The 16648-nt window shown below is 36.6% G+C and overlaps 1 protein-coding gene and 1 long non-coding RNA gene across 5 annotated transcripts in view; one reads left to right on the top strand and one right to left on the bottom strand.

The window, feature by feature from the left end:
- Positions 1-10836, bottom strand: part of LOC116088531 — a 71253-nt gene extending 60417 nt beyond the window's left edge. The window contains exon 1 of the long non-coding RNA XR_004117915.1: positions 10641-10836. This is a non-coding gene — a long non-coding RNA (uncharacterized LOC116088531). The remainder of the gene's footprint in view (positions 1-10640) is intronic.
- Positions 1-16648, top strand: part of Erbb4 (erb-b2 receptor tyrosine kinase 4) — a 1021671-nt gene that overhangs the window by 329704 nt on the left and 675319 nt on the right. The gene's annotated exons all lie outside the window — the stretch shown is intronic.

The raw sequence follows: 16648 nt of genomic DNA, 5'->3' as shown, positions 1-16648 counted from the left end.
ATGCTGTTCGAAGTGTTGGGAACAAGCGACTACAAAGTAGTCATCCATAAACATGACAGTTAGATCACCTGCTCTAAGGTACAGAGAAAATCTCAGAGGAAGGGACACAAGGGAAATAAAAGATAGATCATATGGGAAAGGACTATGAAAAACTATCTTGAAGGCAAGGGATTATCATTACTGTCACAGTAGATACAGTTGCCTTCCCTGGACCAGTACAGGAAAAGGCTGATCAACATTTCTTCATAATTGGAGGAAGAACTCCTGTGATCCTACCTCCTTCTGGTGCTCACTGATGGATGCTGGGGGTAGTGAGAGCCCTTCCTTCAGTTTTGAACATACTTGTGAGGCACTGGGCTCCCTAGTTTGCAATAAACTAATGTTCATGGGAAGTCACGGCTACATGGTCCGTGTCACAAAACAGCACATAATCCATTGAATGGAAAGAGACTTGTTGGTAGGAGAAGCTGATGCTTCTTGCGGGGCAGTGGGAGATGCTGATGGGTCAGTGGGAGATGCTGGTGGGTCAGTGGGAGATGCTGGAGGGGCAGTGGGAGATGCTGGTGGGTCAGAGCATTCAGAACACTTCATATACCTGTACGAAACTGATAAAGAACACATTTCATAATAAAAATGCATTTCAATTACAGTCTTACAGGTACTAGCAACTTTCCTTGCCAGTCAGAAGCCTGGCTGTTGACTGTGTTTGTTTTTGAATGTGGATACCATTATTTACTATGTCCAAATTTTAATCTTTTAGAATTTTACTGCACATTATTTTTTCAAATATAACTGTCTTTGAGACCTATAACTCTTAAATCTATCTGCCTATCATGCATACTTACTCTGAAACCTTGGTAATATTACAGTAACTCTAACATCAACTCTTGTTCACAACAATGACCCCCCGTTAAATATCCATGGTTTCATTAATTTAAAGGCCTTTGATCATTTTTATTCTGTGTAGTTTCATCCTACTAGAATATTCTTTCTTTCTTCATTACCCTCTCCTGAAATCTTAGGCAGCCTTTTAATCTAGATTCCCATGTCATTTACAACCTCAAGTATTTTTAGGTCAAGCATGATGAAGATTTTTTTTTCAAATTTTATTCAAGTTGATTTATTGTTCCACCAATGCCACTTATATCCTGATTTGCATTCATACCTATTTTTCCCTACTAGATACTCAAGAGTCTGGAATTATGAAATGTATGTCTTTCCTTCCTACAGTTCTTAGCATTGGGCATTGGGAGTTGAAAGAATGTATGCATGCATGCATTTCTGACATTGTCCTGTGTATTAGAAAGCATTTAGAGGAAGAAGTGATGCCATAGAAGCAGAATGAAAACAATTGGGCTTTCATTTCCTATGACATTCTATTTACAAAACTCATTTAAATCTCTATAGAGTACAATTGTGTTTATTTTCTTCCCCTTTTCTCTTGGAAGAGTAAACTCTAAATTTATACCAGTTCATTTCTCAGGGGTTTTGAGAATACAGAAATGAAAGATTTTATTTATAAAAATATAAACTGACTAACTGGCTGCTGCTTAAGTAGATGTAATTTTTACAATTTGATATCCACCCAGGTTTTCCAACAGTGGGATTAAAAAAATAATAATAACTGAGAATATCTTTGTGTAAATGCTTACACATGGAAAACACCAATCATACCTTATTATATTCTTCATGTTAGCAGAATCAACAGATCACATTTCTAGCCAGAAAAGTTCGATTTCATAAGGTTTTGTTTCAGTTATAAGTAGAATGTCCTCAAGACTTTCTACATTGATGGATTATAGTATAGTTTAAGATTACTTTCAATACCAGGCAGTGGTGGCGCATGCCTTTAATCCCAGCACTTGGGAGGCAGAGGCAGGCGAATTTCTGAGTTTGAGGCCAGCCTGGTCTACAGTGTGAGTTCCAGGACACCAGGGCTATACAGAGATACCCTGTCTGAAAAAAAAAAATTATTCAAACAATGGTCCTAACTTATGTGTAAGTTACCAATAGCAGGGAATGTGTTTATAATCTTTTAAAATATAAGTGACAGCTCAGAATGGAAAGAATATACTTCATATGGAACATAGATTTTTATAAAATAGATCCTATTTAACAAATATAATTTAAGGATTTTATTTTTCTTATGCATGTATGTGTTCATGTGTATGCCTGTGTATACCTGCTGTTCGTTGTTTGTGTATGGATACTTATGGAAGCCAAATGAGAACTTCAAATCTCTGGAGATGGAGTTACAGCTAGCAGTAAGGAGCTTAACTTGGGAGCTAGGAATCTACCTTGGGTCCTTTTTAAGAGCAGTGTATATTCTTAAACACTTGGCCATATCTAAAGCTCCTAGAAATATATTTATTATTAAACTAGCAATTAAAGAACTTTTAGAAAAATATTTAAAATGATTAGATTGTGTCTGCCTGTTTGTTAGCTGAGTTATATTCAGTTCTATGAAACAGAACGTCTCCACTACAGATGTTTAAAGACACAGCATCATATTTTTACTAATAAGAAGTGCAAAATGCATAGTGCACTTTTAGCTTTTAGTTTAGAAATTTTCCTCTTCCAATTTCTTTACACAAACTTTCCGCTTGAGTGATGGAAGTAGACTTGTTGTGCATTCCATCTGATGTTGATATTGATAGAATGAAGATTCTGGAGGGATGGAAGGATTTGATGGCTATGCTAGACAATTCTCTGCCATTTTATCAAGAAAATGGAAGGGAAAGCAGCTTTCTCAGAAGCTATGAAACATCTTAATGGCCATAGGAGTGACAATGGCCTGATTTGTTGGAGTAGTCACTATTTGTCCCATGGGACATATAAAAAGATTTACCCCCCCTTGCCAGCCACATTGCTTTTCATTATCTTCAGGCCCAAGATGAGGTGAAATAAATGACACATTTTTGTCTGAGATACAATTTATGGTGGTGCCAAAAATGAAGTAATAAAAATAGTAAATTTTATTGCAAAATGTTCAAAAGTGACATTAATAATATTTAAACTCATGATTGACAAAAATTAAAGTTTTCAATAAAGAAAATAAATTGCTCTCAACTAGCATAGTTCATTGGACTTATTTTGTCTTCCTAGTAGCTGATCACCTGATCAAGTAAAAGTTCATTGATTAGGCCCATCAGGAAGAAAAATCAAATGGAGGACAGAAGAAATGACAGGAGAGATAGATGGAGAAGCAGTGAATATAATCCATAACTCATTTGACCTGCCATAGTTTCTCAATAGCACCCTTGTGTGATTGTTGTATTTTCTTTGCTTCTTAGTCCACTGAAAATGTGTGTGCATGTGTGTGGGCGGGGGTGGGGTGGGGGCAGGGACAGGGTGTGTCTCTAAGCACTCAGGCTTATTGTTATGGCAAGAATTTCTTAAAACTAGATCCATGATTCATTTAAAAAATAATAATATGTACTCAGTCACAAAAGATGAATGCAGATTGTATGATTTATTTTAAACTATCAAGATAATGTAGATAGATATGCATAGTTATGTCGATAGATAGATAGATAAGTAGCTAGCTATTACATAGACACAGGGAGCTAATATAAAACATTGTTAACAATTAGAGAAACACTTTAAAATCAGTTTTCTAACTGTCCAACATTGTAGAAGGTTATGCATGACATATGTACAAGAGCCATCATGGCATAGCTACCTGAAAGACAAAACTCAAAAGCAGGAAGAAATAAGATAGAGAGGAGCTCAATTTTATAACAAGTTGGGAAACAATGCTCAAAATATAGATACAAGAAAATACTAATAAATATGTGTGTCAGTCAAATTTTTGGGCATTTCTCTTAGCTATGTTTTTATTGTACTATTTCTCTCCACTTTTTCTAGCTTTACAATATATCGGTGATAAGGAATCAGTATATTTAAATTTTAATTAATGTCTGTTAAATGCCAGATCTTTATATAAGCACTTCTGTTACCTAGATGAAGGCCACCTGTAATTTTAAATTTTCATATTTAAATTGACAACATGAAAAAAAAAGACAACTGATAAAGTGATTGTGCCATATACTGTAATTTGATACATATGAAACACAAAAACTGAAAGTTATGTGTATGTATTGTCTTACACACTGCACCTGGTTTGTCTATTGGAACAAATCTGGTCTATAATTTAGAATTAACAGCACATAGTACTCAGGACTAACTGTATACTAATTCACACTTGGTTAGTGGCTAATTATACTGAACAAGACAAATCAACATTAGACATGAGTCACGACTACCTCTGGGATATATCATGTGTTAAGCTTTTTTATATAATGTCTAGTTTTTAACATAAAAGGGTGTCATAGTAAAAACATGGCATTCATAAAAGGTTGAAAGCCACACAAAAGGAATAATGCATGGCTTGCTCACCAGCTCCTCCTACATAGTCCCAGGACCAAACAGTCTGGATGCTAAATGAATGCAGGGCCGTTTTCATATGCCTCTCCACATTGTATCAGACTGTACCGCTCAGCTTAAACCCTTCATTAATTTATGGTTCATCTACTGGCTGTTGAAAACTTTTCAAAGCAAAACTTAATCTTTTATCCGGGAGTCTGAGAGTTCAGTTGAAGGTGTGATAGAATTCCAGCAAAGCCCCCCCACCCCCGGGCTTCACAGCAGTGAACCAGTTAACTTAATGGAAAGCAGTACAGTGTTTAACTTTCAATCCTTTTCTTCAGTCACTCGAAGGTAGCACAGAGCCTTGGGATTTCAATATTGTATAAAAAGCAAAAGACCTGTGGAATACAGTTATGGGTTCAGTGGAGAAATGAAAAGGGAAAAAAGTTATGGAGAATGATGGGAAGATACACAGTATTTAAAGCTGCCTGTTTGTCTCCAAACACTGATGTTAAATATGACAGAAAAAACAAAAGAGACATAAACTTGCTGGAGGTTGAGAATTGATCTCAGTTCTTTTTCTAATGGATAAGAGATTCTCTAGCTCTGAGATTCCATCAGAATGAGCTCAGCTGAATTCCTGCCTAGTTTGTAGGTCTTTTTTTTTTTTTTTTTTTTTTTTTTGTAGAGGATTGCTGATGGATGGGAATGTTTGACATTCCTGCCCCTCACAGGCCAGGAAGAAATAAAAGAGAAACCTTTTGAGAAGACCAGTGAAACTAGTAAAGAGCTACTGTGTGCTTGGTACTATAAAACTGCTGTTTTTGAATTTCTGAGTAATGGAATGCAGAATTCACCAAATCGGAAAGTAAATCACGGTGTTATTTTCCCTACTATGGAAATGTAGAACTTAACAATGGAACAAACTGGAAAAGATCCAGCTGCCATCTGCATTTTGCATTGACATTTTTGTCAAACTGGCATTATCATATTTCTATTGCACATTATACTCAATATTAAAGTTAGGGTCAAAGAAAACCCCGAGAACAGAAACCTCCAAAGGCAGTCCATGTATCAGTAAACGAACTCAACCTGGACTATAGGCAGATTTTTGGTGGTTAGATAAAAGCCAGCATTCCTCAGGAACTTGTGAAGCTGACTCTGTCTGCCAAAAAAAAAAAAAAAAAAAAAGGAGTCATTTAGGTTACCTCTATCAGGAGGGACCTATGGCTACCTATAGTGCCTAATAGCATATCAAAGCTCCTGGTGGCCTCCTGGTGGCCTCAATATCACAAGTACTTGGTACACATTCCAAAGTCCATGCTAGTATCTAAGCCCTTCTAGCATCACCCTCCTCCCTCTAGCTCATGGGCTTCCCTACGCACAGCTACTCAGGCTCTTTATAACTCTACTACTCTTTTATATGTTCTTGCTGTCTTTGCTTCTCTCTGTCTCTGTCCTCTCTCTCTCCCCCTCCTCCTTCCCTTTCCCCTTCCTCTCCCTATACCCCTCCCCTTCACTCTGCTCTGCTGCTCCTGCTTCTCCGGCTATGTTTTCTTTATTCTCTCTTGTCTGGTCATCTCTCACGCACAGATAGCCCTGGCCAAGTTCAGTCTGCTGGCCATGTTCATGATACTTCTTTCTCTCTCTACTCTAGATTCTTCCATATATGGCTGTTCTCTTTCACAAATACAGTAAAAAAAACCCTTTCCCTGAACTCTAACATGGAGCAGTCACAGTGTCAGCTTACGTAAATACGATGCTCATATAATTAGCATACATATTTTTTATATTTAATAACTATCTTTATAAATAATTGCATTTCCACAAATATATACTGCACATAAGGTAAAAGTCTCATTTTGTGTTCCATGGAATTTGTAGCCAAATATGGTCTCTCACGTGTGTAATGCTACCACTTGGCACACTAAGGAAGAAAGATTGTCATGATTTTATGGCTAGCCAGGTTTATGCAATGAGTTCCAGGTCAGCCTAGGATATACAGTTAGATCCTGCCTTAAAAAATAGAATAACAATATATGGTATATGATACAGCTTTTTTTGTGATTTTCCAGATTTATAGGGTTGTTTTCCAAAAATAAGTGAACTCTTTTACATTTTTTATCATGTGTAAGAATTCTCTTTGACCATTTGACATTGCATTTTATGAAATGAAAGTAAGTGGAAGCAAAGAATTGTGAGGAATTTATAGTTTGTTTGTACATTAATTATTCCTGGTATTAGGCTCTATGAATAAAACAGTTTTTATTCCTAAGTTTTCACTGTTCACCAATGCAAACAAGTAGGTTGGTTTTATTCATGTAGGTTTTCTTAGTGAGTTATTTATGGTCATATAGCACAATGGATGAGAACACTTGGGTCAGGTGGTTCATAAGGAGCTCTTTCTCCTTATCTTTCCATTCACAATGTATAGTGCATATTATTGTTGTCTCTAATCTACAAAGATGTTGTAGAGAAGGATTAGCAATATGATTCTCTAAGAAGTGGAGAATTTATCCATGTGAAACCTCAATGGTAGAAATGCTCTCCTGAGGCCATAAACTCCTAATATGAAGGGTTTATAGTTTAGGAAAATATTTCCCTGTATTTTGTTGTGTGTTTGTTTAAGTGAGTGTATTGTGTGTGAATTTGTGTGGGATGCACAAGTCTGTGTATCTGTGTATGCATGTATATGAATCTCAGGAAGTAGTGGTACTGTCTCAAGAGGCTCGAAGTCTTTCTGTAGGACACTCTTCTCTGGTCAGTTTCTCATGTGTGAATGAAGTGGAATGTGCTCTTCCTCAGGAGCTGGCCCTCTTATTGTCTGAGACAAGGTTCTCACAGGGCTGACACTCCTGGAACAGTTAAGTTTGGTTGGCTGGAGAGGCCTGAGGGTCCTTCCATATCTGTCCCTTCTGTAGGGGTCCTCACATGCAGTTTTCCATTTAAATAATAACATATAATGCAACCATATAAAACAGAAACTATCACATCAGAATTGGATAAAGCGTACAAAGGGAAAAGAGCCCAAGAAAGGCACAAAAATAGAGACCTACTCTTTCTCATACTGAGAAATACTCTAAGAAACTAAACTGGAAGCCAGAATATAAAAGCAAAGAAACTTTAGGGTAAAAGAGAGAAGAAAGGAAAAAAATAAATAAAATTTTTAAGAAGCCCTACCATGATGACATTATGAGACAAGGAACCTCCTAAGATATTACTGAATTTGTTTTCTGTTTGCCGTTGTATCTACTGCTGGGCTTGTCGCCTACCCTTAAGAACTTTATTTCCCCAGTGAGATGTACTTAGAGGAAACTAAATTTTCACTTGCAAGTGCTTATCAATTGGAGCTTGCTTGTGGGTTAGGGATGGCAGCAGGTCTCCACTTCTTTCAGTGCTAGGAATCTAGTTATCTTATGCAGACCCATGAAGGCCCTGTGCATACTGCCTCCGCCTCTGGGAATTCAGATATGCTTCAGTCCTGTTAACATAGAGGGACTTGTTTTCTTGGTGACCTCCACCCCCTGCCTCTGGTTCTTATTCTCGTTCTGCCTTCTCTGTCATGAGGATTCCTGATCCTCAAAAGGAATGATTTAATGGAGAAACCCCTTTTAGGGCTGAGGATTCCAAGATCTGTCACTTTGCATAATGTCTGGCTGTGGGTCTTTGTGTAGAAGAAGGAGTTTCCATCTTCTACAGGGGGAAAGATTCTGTGATGATGGCTAAGCAAGGGTCTGATCTCTGAGTTATTAACTGAGAATGTTAATAGGAGTCATTCTATTGCTGTGTTTTGGTTTGGATTTCTAGAATAATATTATTTGATTTTACCTAGGTCCTTAGGCTATGTATTCTCAGTTTTCTTGGTCAAAGCATTGTTGGAAATGGGTGTCATCTCATGGCGTGGTCCTTAAGTCACATTAGGTATGGGTTGGTTACTCCCACAAACTTTGTGCAACCATTGCTCTGTTTCGTGCATACGGATGCCACAGTAAATGAAAGGATTAGTTGCTTGGCTGGTGTTTACCTTTCTCCTTTGGTACCATGCACAGTACCTTCCTATCCAAAGACCCTAGCATGTCTGTACAGGCACAAACTCAGCTTCACATGTTCGACCCGTTGTATAGCTACTGCCCTCAGCAGTGGGGTTTGCTCTCAGTTTGTGGAGAAAACATAGAGTCTTTGCAATAGGCCGTTTTGTTTGGAAGTTCCCATGGGACTACTTTGGATAACAACTCAATTAAAAGGAAATCAATCTTCTTACTGGAAGTTTTATTTGGTGAAAAGGGATGGTTAGCCCATTATTAGGCTATTTCCTTTAGATTGCTTTCCAAGTATGTATATATTTTAGGAAGCTTCTATGTTATTATGTTTCCACACTTCCCCTCAAATGGCCTTGTAAATTTAGTTGTTTCTCCATATATTCTCTCCACCAACGCCCGTCCTCCTGCTCCGTCTTCCCCTATACATCCATAAGTTTGTATTCTATTCCCCTTTCTTAGGAAGATTGATATGACCCCAGGCTCTTACTCTATATGTAATCTCTGTGGTTCTGAGGATTGTAGCTTGACTGTTAGTGACTTACTGGCTAATGTTTCCATCTAAGTGAATACATGCTATATTTGTCTTTTTGGAGCTAGGAGACTGAACTCAGGATGATATCCAGTTGCATCCATTCACGTGAGAATTTCATGATTCTTGTATTTAAAGTCCAAATAAGATATCATTGTTTAAATTTAACCACATATAGGTTGTTCCCAATTTATAGCTGTTATAAGTAGAGAAGCAATGAGGCTATGGTTAAGCAAGTGTCTCTGTGGTAGCATGATGTATCCTTTGAGTCAATACTCAAAGTTGTATAGCTGAAAACTGAGGATGATTGATTCCCATCTTCCTCAGGAACTGCCACACTGATCTCCATAGTTGCTATACAAACATGAGATGTCGATTGTTCAGTTGATCTGAGCCTTTCTCATGGATATTAGTTGAAGTCTCAAAGTAGTTTTGATCTGTATTTCTCTGATGGCTAAAATTCGAAATATTTTCTTAAGTGATTTTGTTGTTGTTTGTTTGTTTTGTCATTTGAATTTTATTTTGACAATTTATGTTTAGATTTGTATCCCATTTCTAAATTTACATTTAGTTTTTTGAGTTCTTTATATGTTTTGCATATTAACCCCTATCAGATGTGCAGTTGGTAAATTTTTGGTTTGTGCAAATGACAGGGGCCTTTGCCTTGTAGAAGCTTCTCAGTTTCATGAAGTCCCATTTATTAATTGTATGAGTTCTATACTATACCCCTTATTTTTCCAGGTTCAGTGTATGTTGAGGTCTTTTATCCACTTGTGGGTGAGTTTTGTGTAGGGTGTTAAGTGTGAATCTATTTAGATTCTTCTAAGTGCACCCAGCCATTTTAATCAGCAGCATTTGTTAAAGATGCTGTCTTTTTTTTTCTCAGTATGTATATATGGCCTGGTTTTAACCAAAAAACAAACAAAACAATAAGGTGTCCACAGGTGTGTGGATTTGTGGTTGCATGACGAACTTTTTCATGTGAATTCTAGGCATCTAATTTAGCTGCTCTTGACTTTATTGCTAGTGTTTTACAGAGTGAGCTAACCATCTAACCTGATTTTCTACATTTTGTCATTAATATAAATATTAGGTCTTAAGGGGACATGGAAGCATTATAGATATTGATAAATTATCCTTTCAATATCATTTCATCGGTTGGCCATTTCAGTCTAAAGGCAAAGAAAATTGAAAAGTTAGGCAGATAGGAGTGGTGATACTTTCTAGTAAAGGTAATTATGATGATGTTAAAACTTAATGTGTTATAGTATCCATAAATGAAGTGAGAAACAGAACTGTTTCTTTGCACACAATGAATATAAAACATGAAGATAAATGAACATGTACAGCTCTATCTTGATCTCATCTTAATTGCATAGCAGATAAAGATTAAAGAGTTTTTGAGTTGTTGTTATTGTTATTTTCATTCCTATTTTAATCAGCTTTCAGTCTCTAAATGTTAAAACTCTGGGATTACAAGCTTCATGATATAACAAATCATGAATATTCATGGATATTAAACATATTACTGCTCTTTCCATAATGCATATATTTCCTCTTTTAATTTTATTTTACTCTATTTCATTAGCATTTTCAGTGCCTCTCAAAAATTTTCAGTATGACTTTTGAGTTTATACTTTCAAATTCACACATAAAATAGTGCTACTTTCAAAATGTGTTTTTTTTCTCCTTCCTCAACTTACTTTACTTGGGGTTAAGCTCCTGCAGATGTCTCATAGATGTCCGATTAAGTAGAGGTCTTTGGATATCAGAAAGTCAGCCTCAAAGTTGGGGAAAAAGGAGAATTGTATCAGAGACTTTGTGACTGGTATCTCCAGCTGTCTGAAGTAACAATAATGCTTGGGCTCCACTCAAACACTTCTAGTGGTGGAATTCAGAAGTTAGCATTGTCAACTCAAACACTTCTAGGGGTGGAATTCAGAAGTTAGCATTGTGCACATCTCTTTCTTTAAGAGGATGGAGAATGCCAAAGTGTAACAAAAATGTGGCTGTAGTTACTACAAAAGAATAAGCAGGGTTTTTTTACTTACATTCATACATTTTAAAAGCTTTATCTTGTAGTTAAATAGGGCTTCTTATTTCTTTCTTTTCTTAAAGAAAATAGTATTTAGCTGGTTACGACTACATAGAATCTATCTAGTTTCTTTACCAGGAAGTCATTAAAAGAGAAGTACAGTAATCTATAAACTGATTATAGATGTCTCTCCCTGTCTCTCTCTGTTTCTCTCTGTCTCTTCAACCCTCCATGTGTGTGTGTGTGTGTATGTGTGCGCGCGTGCGTGCATGCTCATGTGGGTGCATGTGAGATGGACAGGCATCTATTAGTGTTGTCATGCATGAGATATTTACTTTTTCTTATTGAATGTTTCTCGGTGTTGACAATTTGATACCTAGCCCAAAAGCACATCCTTAAGCTCTTACGGGGGTTGGGGGGGCTTATATTTGATATGATATTAACTGTTGTCTTGTAACATTTGAATTAATTTTGTACTTGGCTGCAGACTCAGTTAATTTCATAGGAAAGAATTAAGATTAATGGCAAGAGGAACACTGAGTAGGAAAACCTCACCTGTGGACTTCACTGTGACCTTGTCTTCGACAAGCCTGGAGTAGAGGCTTGTCTGAGTCCTGGCACTTTGTTATTATTTAGCAAACTTCCCATTTTCACATTTGAAAAGGGAATTTAGACAAAACAATGAGGCATTCATTAAATGCGAGGAGTAAGTTTGACTCTGTAGAAGACTCTTGCCTATGGTCATACACAACATTTGAGAGCAGCTTTCATAATTACTAGAGTGGAAATTCCTGCTAATAGAAATGATTTTAATTTCATTTCCTTGTTTAAGCGGTTGCTTTTCCGTCCTCGAGTAGTGTGGTCTTTTCTCTAATTGTGTAGACTTTCATTAATGCACCAGTGAGGATGAGAGAAAACAATTCATTTATGTAATTGCTGCTCGCCTGTCATACACAACTTGGGAAAGCAGCAAATCCCACAGCATGGGTCCACATTATGAAACTCTGGCTGCCATTTAGACGAGTTCCTTTTCATTGATAATATTTTCATTCTAAACTCTTTAAATGGATAATCAATGCAAGTTTAACTCTATATTGTTCAAATGTAAAATCTGTTTCTAACCCTGGTAATTTTAGTGAAGGAGTAAATTTACAGCAGCAATTAATTTTCCAGCTGAGTTAAAGAGGAAAGTCGCCTCATTGGGAACATGGAGATACCTGAAAATTTAAGATACCACAGAATTATAAAATAAATAGCACGTAGGTCTGTACTATCTAGTTTTATATACGGTTTCTACTGAGTTTTAGTGTGTTAAAATACAAACACTGTCCAACAGATTTGGGGCCCAGAGCATGACAATGGCTTGGCAGGGTTATGATCCAATGCTTCCAATGTGTCTCTGCAAGAAACATATTGGCTTGATCACTCTTAGGCCAAGCGTTGACCAGGGCTGGAAAATGCACTTAAACACTCATGCACTTTCTTGTTGGCTCTTGGCCATGGATCTAATTTCCTTACTATTTGGACAGCTACAAAGCTACCTGAGTATTTTTATGAACTGGCAGCTGACATCATTCTGAGGAGAATGAAAGGCGGAGAGAAGAGGGTACTACGAACAGGAGCCTGATTCCTCAGGTTCTCTTAAGATATAATCTCAGCAGCAACTAAGTGTCACTTCTACCACATTATATGCTCAAGTCACTAAGGCTAGCAGAATTCAAATGTAGAACTGAACTGTTCCTCCTAGAGGCAAGATTTACTAAGGAGAGGTGTATTTTAAGCAATCATCGGGGACAGGGATTATCAAGATAAACATTTCTTTCCTCACTTCATTCCCAGATGGGAAATGCAAGGCCTAGGGATAGGGGAGGTGTGCAAAGGAACAAAGGCACTTTTGAGTCAGTAATAATGTTTCTTGAATGTGTGTCTGTGTGAACAAGGTTGCAAACAGCTATCATTTATCTAAGATAGTTACCAGAGAGTAAATACTTCATTTGTGACATAAAAATGAAATAAGAAGCAAATGATGCTAAACATAGTAGATATCAAACTTTTCAAGATATAATCTTCTTGTCTGCTTTGTAAAGTAATGATTCATCACATAGTCAATATGATTCATATTATTATTGACTCATACATGGATGTTGTATTGGCCTGTTTTACATCCCCTTTATCGATCCCAGCTTATGATTTGCCATATATAGTGTGTCTTCTCTAATCTCAGTTTTATAGCAGCCATTTCTCACTCTTATCATATAATTGCCAAGCTAACTTTTCTCCACCCATGGCATTCACCATTATCAAATATTTATTGAGCCAGAATTGAGTTGTGGATCTTGGTTAGCTAATGAATTGCCTCTTCACTCAGAGATCCTACTGTGTGTCCTTTTAACCATACTGGTGGATGGGGGGTAGATTTTGATGAACGAACTAAATGATACTGAGTAAAATCTTATAAGTTCCAAGAGTTTGACTTTTCTTTGAATCAGAGAAGCCTCTCCCGAGGACTGATATTGGATATAGAACTTGAGCCAGTGGGGGTGCTTGGAGTTAGGAGGAAGAGCATGGGATGTTTAGCAAAAAATATAACATGTGCGTTTTATACAGATCTCAAAGACATGGTTTTGGTTAAATCTTTCAAGGTTTGCACACCAATAAGATTTCGTGTGTATGCTCATCAGTAAGATTTGTGTATGCATGTTCTGGAATCAGAAATGGATTCACCATCCATTTTCTTCGCTATCATTAGCTACCTGCATAAGCTTGGATAGGTCACTTAATCCTGGTTTGTTGGTTTTTTTTTTTTTTATTGTTTTTTATTTTGTCTTTTAAGGAGAGGAAATATTGTCTGGCTGCACATTTGTTACGAGGATTTAATGAGTCAAAGACAAAGCACATTGATTTCACTCAGTGTCAACAACTCCTAATTCTCATAGCCACAACAAACACTCAATCAAGTTCATGGAATAAACCTCCTCTGATTTGTAGTTTGAAGGAACAGATCAGGTATAGAGGCATCAAGGTACAATAGTCAAAATGGTGAAGTTAAAGGTTCAGAGAGCCAGGAAAAAGGCAACAGAAGTGAATCTATGGTGTAATGCACATATCCTAAGAATATGCATTTAAGTCAGATCATGGTGGATGGCTATGACATTTAGGTTAAGGATATTAAAATTCCAGAGGGTGTTTGTTGTTTTGTTTGTTTTCCAACCTGTGTTTAAAATTTTTATTCTGATAAATATATAGGAAAATATAGGATTATAGGCCAAGAACCCTGTTAGGAATTCATTTCTATAATACTAGCTGCTTTGCATTGGGATGGTTGTGTGCTCCTAAAGGACGTAGATTATTTTCATCATTGGGGAGACAATCAATGTCTGTCCCCAATGTATTTACATAAGACAATGGATGAAATAAAAGCTTGCGTGTCTTCATCTTCAGAAGTGATAGGTTAAGGTACCAAATTGGAAGACAAGCATGTATAGTGAGGAAAACACTCTGTTAGCAAAACTTGCTCCATTTCATCCAAAAAGGCAATGGGAAATATACAAATTCTGTTTTCACAATTAGATGAGCTACACAATCAACACTGATTCTTCTTTAGTCTGGCATTGCTAGTAATATTTTGTAGTCTGAAATATCTGAATACTGAATATAATTGTAGGCTTGGTTGACTGTGTGTACGTCTGCCTCAGGCTGACAGATCCTGATGTCCGTGCTGACTGAGACAATTTGGAGGGATGGGCTAAATTATTTTCCTATCCACCAGTTCTATTTATACAGAAATTACACTTGACTGTGGTGACACTAATCAGAGCAGAGCTGATCAAATTCAGCTCCCCTGCTGACCAGCTCAGCCAATAAGCCATTCGTGACTGGCAGGTGTTTCCTTCCACCCTTTGCATATCTTTTCTTCTCTCTCCAGCATACCTACATCTTAAAAATCAGTATCCTTCCTGCTCCCATTCCATGTGCATTGAAAGGAAACAGAAACTGGGTTCATTTGATGCACAGACTTAGCTTGCGTTTAGGATGCTCCATTCTTTTATTCTCCTATTACATTAATACCAGACCAGGAGAAATAAGGCAAAAGGTATCTTTAAAAACCCTTTATCATGTAATATATGTGACTTTAGAAACTCCCAAGCCATGATGCATCTGTGAAGTCAGAGTAAAGCTATTGGCAATAACATGTCTTCTTCTATTGTGTGTCTGAAGATGGATTTAAATCACCATGCTTCCTAGAAAAAATGTTTTTACCAACTGAGCCAACTCGGGAGCTCTAGGACAAGGGTTCTGTGAGTGTGTGTGTGTGCATGTGTGTGTGTGTGTGTGTGTGTGTGTGTGTGTGTGTATGTGTGTTTTATGGGCTCTTATAGTAACCCAGTGAAGCCTGTGTGTCTCACCCAGAAACATATTTTATAAACGCATTAAATAAAATGTACACAATTGGAAAGGAATTTAATTATGTTGAAATGCATCTGTCAAAATATTTTTTCTGTTGTTACAGTATATATGATCACTTTCTAATTCATTAAATTAAGAGCAGGAATTTTAATAACCACTTCAAATTAGAGGCCAGCTTTAATAATATTTTGAAACTTATAAAAGGAAAATATCTGACAATTTTAATGATGATAGACTCATGGATATGCTAAACCTATGATTTTTTTAAAATACACTCATAATTGCAGGTAATGATAAATTTTAATTAGAGTTTAGAAAATGTACATATTTACCCTCATCCATAGTTCATGTATTCTAGAATTCTGTCTTTCTGCTTAAGAAACACTGATATAAGACAAGGTATGTAAGTTTTAGCATAGAAAATAAATATCTGGAGGGCTTATTAAACGCAGATTTATGGACACTGTCTAAGAAAATACTGACTCAGAACTTCTGAGGTGTTGACAGGAATGTTCGTTTTAAACATAAATCTATGGTTGGTCTTATAAATCACATTCCAGAATAATCTTTTGAGAAATAAAACAAAAACCTGAGATTCTTAACGATGGTAGGCTATGATGTATCTCTGGTGGGTTAATAGCCACATTTGACCATGAGGTCCAACTTCTGTATATTTTAAATTACTATAAGTATAACTATTATAATATTGTTAAGAAAAATTATATGTAAGTATTATAGATAGGATGTTTAAAATTGATATAGAATATACTACATGGACTAATTACTATACAACTCATGAAATATTTGTTGCATGAATATTCTTCTCTGAAAGATACAATGCTTTTTAAGACCAGTTTTTAGATGTTTGACAAAATATCACCAAGGCATAGCATGGGGTAATAATCATAAATGCAATGCAATATAGTGCTGTGACATTGAAATCATTTCAGTAATTTTACAGTACATTTGAATTGCAGCATCGTTCATGCGCTTAGTTTCCATTAGCTTTGCTGAAAATCTCTCTGTCCACAAAGAGGCACAAGTGTCAGGTTTCTCCTTCATGCTCACAGACCTGGCTGGAATCGTGATGCTGCAGAAGATAATTGTTATTAATTAAAGCATTCCTATCAGCCTGGGTTTTATTTTAATGCATATTCAACATGTTCATAACCTCTGCTGTCTCTATTATAGGGAAAAAAAATAAGAGAATCATGTTCTTTGACTCTGCAGGGCTCTCCTAGGGATTCCCCGGTGTCATTGAGCAGCCTT

Source organism: Mastomys coucha, unplaced genomic scaffold (genome assembly GCF_008632895.1).
Source record: "Mastomys coucha isolate ucsf_1 unplaced genomic scaffold, UCSF_Mcou_1 pScaffold14, whole genome shotgun sequence".
In the NCBI taxonomy this organism is placed as follows: Eukaryota; Metazoa; Chordata; class Mammalia; order Rodentia; family Muridae; genus Mastomys; species Mastomys coucha.
Note: the sequence above shows the minus strand (reverse complement) of the source record. Positions and strands in the feature narration are given on the sequence as shown.